Consider the following 6,813-nt stretch of genomic DNA (forward strand, 5'->3'; position numbering starts at 1 on the left):
TTTGGCACCAAAGTCCCCGCTTCAAGACTTCTAGCTACAAATAATAGCATCAGATGATCATTTTATTATGAACAGGACAAAATTTAATTCCCAAACAAAAAATAAAAAAACCAACTCTACAGATATTGCTGATGGAAGTGCCAATCGTTTTCATCTATTAAGGACATTATTCATTAATTATCGACCACATCACCAATGAAGTTCATACAAAATATCGATGGAATATCAACGCAATTATTACCATTATCGACAGAATTTGTTCATCGACATTCACCAATAAACCAACTGATGGGACAGCCTTCCGTCAGCATTATTACCCTTGCTAACTGAATTTGTTCATCGACATTCATTGAGAAACCTACCGATGGGATGAACTTCAGTCGATAATGTTATCAATGGAAGTTACTAATCGATTTTTAACAATACCGATGACTACCTCGCTGATGGATTTGAGTCTTTGCCGTTAGAATGGCCAACAAAAATTTTGATACTTAATGTATCAATGGAATAATCCATCATCGACGAGTTTACAATTATTGACAATAGCATTTTCAACTGATTGTCGATAAATAATTCATTGACATTTGCATCGAAAATGGAAAATACTAAAGGAATCTTATTTATTTCTAATGAAAAATGTCATCGATGATACCTTATTTTTTTGTAGTGTATGCTTGATAAAATTTGAAAAATGCTTATTGATGCTTGAAAATGACTAGGAATGATAACTGATGATGAATGATACCTTGAACATGCATTAAAACTAATTTGCATATATTTCTTGAAAATATGAGTATTTGATACACATATTGAAAATCTTTTTAAATGCTCAAACTTATTTAAGTTCCATGAATACTTGAGTATTAAATGAACATGTTGAATATCTACCTAATTAATCATTTGTTCTTGACTCATGATTTTTCTCTTAATATTTGATCAATTAAGATTCTCTAACAATTTATATTGAGCTTATGAATTCTTATGGGGGAGTTATTCATTACTATTGCCCCATGACTCATTGGTATCATTAGTTATTGAGATATTCAACAAGGTTTGGTGAGAATTCAACATTTGTTGTTCTTCACTATTGGTAACATCTTTTTAAACACCAAAATTGATATTGTGCATTATATTATTCTTCACTTAAACTTGAATGTTGAAATGCATAATTGGTATCAAGCTTTAGGTATTCTTTATTGGTGTTTAACTTTAAATTTGCATCAAGCTTTAGAATTGTTTCCTTTCACTTGAGCTTTAAATTAATAATATCCTTTTTGAATGAGTTTGAGCTTTACAAAATTGATTTGCTTGATATGCTTAAAGTCCTTTCAAAATGGGAAGCCTTTACTAGAATTTTACCAATTGATAACATGAGTTTTAACATGATTCAATCCCTTAAAACTGATCTTATGCTTATTTGCTTTAAAAATGGGGAGAATTTTGCTTACTTGCCTTAAACTTCATGAATGATATGCCCACACATTGTTTACATGCACCCATATATACATATATATGTGGCACACTTGGTCATAATTGAGTGATTGATTGGCTTGTTATCTTGTGAACTTATATGTCTTAATGCTAACACTTATAAACCTTTTTGTTATAACAATATGGGGCAAAAGATTTATTAGCAAATTTGAATACTTGATGCATATGTTGAGGGGGAGAATTTAAAACAATTCAAATGAAAATTATGCTCATATTCTTGTCATATCAAAAGGGGGGAGATTTTTAGCTTTAAAATGAGAATAGTTTTGATAATGAAAAAATAATCATGATTTGCTTGAACATTACTTATTTAATCGTTGACAAATGTTTGCAATGATTTAGCTCTTACACACTTGTTCTTACATGATGACAAGCTTGTTTATCTTAATTGTCTAGATTCCATAAGTCATTGAATTTTCACTTGCTTAACAAATGTCTACAAGCTTAAATGACTTAGTTGTATGAGTGTTAAGTTTGCTTGGAAGATTACTATTTATGACTCCCTTAACATTCACTTTTAAGATGTATAAGTTGCAAGATAGGTGCACAAGATGAGAAGTTCATTGATGCAAGATAGGTACACAATAACAAGATTGTCTACACACCACAAAAGTTTTCTCAAGACACGAACCTCATTTTCAACTCAACATTTGATCACAAGGAAGAAGGAATAAAGAAATAGTTGAAGCTAAGTGCTAAAATGACAAGGAATCTTGAGCAAACATGTAATACCCCGCACCCTCGTTGGACACAAATAAGACCTTATTGATCAAACGAATGATCGTTTGATGTGAATTGGCGTGCTAAAGAGCGACAAAGGATGAAAGGAGCGTTCAAGAAAAAAATGCTTCGCGCGTGTGGAAACAATAATTAAATAATAATATTTTTGTTGGAGAGGAATTAGTAAGCTAAAGGATGATTTGGAAGTAAACCGAGATGTAATGATGTATTTTGGGACCAAAGAAGGCAAGTGGAAAATTTTGAAATAAAATAATATTTTATTTAATAAAATAATATTAAAATATTAATACTTTATATGTTGTCAGAATTAGTCATGAAAAATGGAATATGACTAATTTAAGTTGGGGAGAAGAAGTAAAGAAGAATTTTGAAGGAAAACGATGATAATTGTGTCAGTGTGATTTTATTAAATCGAGCTAACGTGGGTAAGTAAATATTAAAATATTATGGTGACACCGCGTTGAAATGCGATCTCAATATTTTAATTATACATATATAAGAAAAGGAAGATAGAAGGAAATTTGAATTTTTACACGTGTTGGAAAAATTAATTTTAAAATATGAAAATTTGAGGGAGTTGTGTTAAATAAAATGAAGTTAAGGCATAATATGTAAATTTTATTGTTTTGAAGAAATAAAAATAAAATGGATGATAAAATAATGAAGAAAAAATGTTGAAAAGTCAATTAATATTTTTATTTGTACATGAGTGACCACATGAGTCAAGAATGGAATGAGGACAAAAAAAAAGAAAGGAATAAAGATGGAATGGGGGGCCGGCCACAAGAATAAAAGAAAGAAAGGAAGAAAGATAAAAAAAAATAAAGCAAAGAAAAGAAAAGAAAAGAATGTAGAAATGATGGTGGGGCCGGCCATCTGAGATGAAAGAAATGAAAAAGAGAAAAAGGAGAAGAAGTCGGTTGAGAGTGGGAGAAGAAAAATAAAGGAAAGAACCAAAAGTCGAGAAAAAGAAAGGAAAGAATAATCGTGGGAGAGGAAGGAAAAAGAGAGCTTTTGCCACAATTTTTGGAGGAAGAAGAAAGCTGAAAATTTGTGAGGTAAGAAGCTGATTGTTGTTGCACTTTGAGAGAGAAAATTCGGTGCTTTTTGGAGGGATTTTGGTGCTGAAAATTCAAGGTTTTTGCTGCTAAATTTTAAGGTTATGTTGCTGGAAATTTTTGGAGATTTTTGCTGCCATTGAATGACAACTTTGGCTGCTGAAAATTTGAGCTGGAAATCTACTGATTTTAGAGCAGAAAATGGCAACAAAAAGGGTCAGAAAACGAGGCTTTTGGTGATCGATTTTGAGAGGAAAGGAAAAGAGGAAGCCACGGTGGTGAAGAGAGTAAATGGGCATGGCCCAATAGGAAGTAAAATAAATGGGCTTAACCCAAATAGGAAAAATGGAGAAGCCCATAGAGAAGGCCCAATGGTAAGTTAATGTTATATTTTAAGGTTTATAGGTAGTTTAATATTGTGCATATTTTGGATGAAAAATATGCAAGTTGCTTAAGGAATTTTTAATTAAGTTGCTACCCATACAAATGTGTGATTAAGTATACTGAGTTTAAATTGTTGCTAGGAAAGTTTGTCGTGGAGGTGTGCCAAACGAATTATGTGACCGACAAATAGGAATAATTATATACTCGTACGAATCAATAGTGAAGTAATATCCCACTATTATGAGGTGAGTAGGGGTGTCAATTTTAAAAATTTTGTATATATATACATGTACGTATATTTTACGTGAAATGCAAAATTTATGGAAAGCATGCGTTGATAGAATTTTAAGGAATTATGGGTGTAAGTTATTTTTAGAAATCATTTGGAATATATATATATTATACGTAAAGTGTTTTAAACCGGGAAACAAGATTTTCAAAAAGATTTACATCAAAGGAAATTGTGCCTTATTGTTTGTGTGGTGTGCATTCATGAAAGTTATTACATATTTACCATGCTATTTCGATACAAAATATCATGGAAATATTTATAATGAACATTTTACGAAAGGAGAGTTTCAACGTGATGTGGGGATCGATATCTTGATAAAGATTTAAAATATCCCCTTGAATATCAAATTTGAATTCTTTTAAAAGGTGATTTCATTTTAACTAATAAATTCAAGAGTAATTGAAGACTGCTACTTGTTATGTTATAAATTGTATGTTGAATCGAATGGATTATGATAATGTGGGCATGATTGGCTGGATTGGTAAATGTGTTGAAAATGTATGAACTGTTGATTTACCTTGAGAGGCTGTAAAATAAAATAATTGCCATGTCATGCTATTACAAATTTTATTGTATGGTGGGTTTAGCTTGCTGCAGTGGGCGGGTTCTGTGGACTAGCTTTTTTGAGGGGCACGAAATCCGGGTATATTCTTACCTCGGTACGAGAGGCATGTAGGGTAACTCCTGAGGTACAACTTTAGAGTTCACTTCAAGCAAAACCACCACGTGAGGGTGAACTCAACCGACACCAAGGAACGGCTATGTTTTCAAAATAAAAACATGATTTATGCGTACATGACTTTTTAACAGCCTTGGAGGACTCGATTGGGATAGCCCCAGGCCAAGGTATCCCTGACAACCAAGTATGAGAACGATTTTGGCACAAGCCAAGTTTTGAAGAAAATCATAAGCTATGTTGTTTATTTTTGACGAAAATGTAATGGGTTTATATGAGTTGAAATAAGTTTTAATATTATGAATTATATTTCTCTGCATGGTGAAAATGAAATTAAACGGTTTTTGGTAGCTGCTTTATTTGTTTATTTGTGAAATGAATCTGTAATTCCTCGCATATAGGGCGAGTTATGATTTGTGCATGATTTTAAATATTATTTGGTTTCGCGGGAGCTCGCTAAATTTTATTGATTTGATTCGAAACTGATTATTAATATATTTTGATGCGAAAACTTTTATTACCTCGATTATTTATACTTTATAAGAAATTCTCGATTTCTATATAAGGCACCAACCCTCGTTTAAAACGAATTGCTTTTATAATCTTGCATTTTTATATTTAACTAATTTTTCGTTTGCTTGTTTTCCCATCTACGCTCTACTCGTTGAGTCACTGATTATCATTAAGTCTATGAGACTCACACCCCTTTTTTTTCCTTTTTGCGGATAGGGATCAACCTAGCGTGCAGTCAGTGACGCGTTCGGTCCACCGTTAATAGGTAAAGGCATCTCTTAACATTTTATTCCAAGTCGCTCCGCTGTTAGAGGTCAAGTCGTAGTATTTTATTTATTAAGCTGTAAACGAATTATAAATTTTTATATAAGCATTAATTTGGAGATTATAGATTTTAATGCATATATTTACGAATAAAAGGAAAAAGTTTGTATTGATTTTTATATTTATGGTTCAATTTAGTATATGAAAGTATCAATTTTATATGGTCATTGAATGTAGTGGATTAGCGAGCAAATTCTAGACAGACTTGTTCGAGACTTGATGGGTCTTTTTCGAAAGTCTTGGACGCCGGTAGCGACCGGAGAGAGGTTGTTTCAATAGTGGTATCAGAGCGCTAGGTTTAGTTGAGTCCTAGGATATTCTTGTGTCAAACAGCGGAGTAATGGAGTAGACATAGAGTCTTGTTTATAGTCAGTGACTACAACACCGATTATAGACAGGAGGCTGCGTAGACTCTTTATCTTAGAAAACCACCTTGTGTAATCATAAGTGATGATTAAATAACAAGAATTGATTGCCGATGTTCGGGTTTGAGATGCCACCTGAGACACGAACTATTGTTGGAAATATTTTAAGCAAATGCTTCTAATGAAAGGGTGATATGATGATATACTCATTCGACCAAGAGTGGAGGAAAGTGAAGTCGGACTAATAAGTCTGTAATAACTCATTCACTTGGTGGAGTTAAAACTTGAGCCATGATTGTCAATGGAAAGAAATTTGATGACTATGGACGGTATTTGAGGACGATATAAAGGAGAACCTATGATAATGATAATAAGAAGTATATTTGGACTAGAATAAATAATGATCGTTGAGATGCACTCGAGGTTTATAAATTTAAGTATTGAGGAGATGTAAACTGATGCTCACGTGCACAGAAGTTAGTGCACTATGATGATTAAGTTTGTTCTACTTATGTATATAAATGGTGCTGAACTTTCGAGACATTTTAAATGCAAATATGTGGTGTATAGCAACTTAAATGGAGTTGGTTTTGAATATAATTAAGTAACGATGAGATCCCAAGGTTTGATGGAACTATGCTGGGTTGTAGTTATCAGTGCATGAATTAGCTCAACGTTGAAATTAGATATTGGCTGTAAAGCCCGACCTTATAAAATACTATTCATGAAATACATGTGATGATAGCATGATTGCATGCTAGGAGAGTCCCGAAAAATTTACAAAAGTCGGTATTGTACCTAGAGGTACAACAAAGTTTATTTAATCCTCGAACTAGATCAAATAGGAATTTTAAGGTGAGATTAAGAGTTTCACAGTTCATGGATGACTGAAAATGGTAATTTGGAGTTTGAGGATCAATTTGGAGTCAAATCGGAATTTTCACTAACTAGGGGCAAAATGGTCATTTG

The 6,813-nt window shown here is 32.5% G+C and overlaps 1 long non-coding RNA gene across 1 annotated transcript in view; it reads left to right on the forward strand.

Moving 5' to 3' along the window:
* Nucleotides 3,615-6,813, forward strand: part of LOC108662882 — a 12,449-nt gene continuing 9,250 nt past the window's right edge. Inside the window, exon 1 of the long non-coding RNA XR_001928738.1 lies at nucleotides 3,615-3,664. This is a non-coding gene — a long non-coding RNA (uncharacterized LOC108662882). The remainder of the gene's footprint in view (nucleotides 3,665-6,813) is intronic.

The sequence above is a fragment of the Theobroma cacao genome, chromosome 7, assembly GCF_000208745.1.
Source record: "Theobroma cacao cultivar B97-61/B2 chromosome 7, Criollo_cocoa_genome_V2, whole genome shotgun sequence".
NCBI lineage: Eukaryota > Viridiplantae > Streptophyta > Magnoliopsida > Malvales > Malvaceae > Theobroma > Theobroma cacao.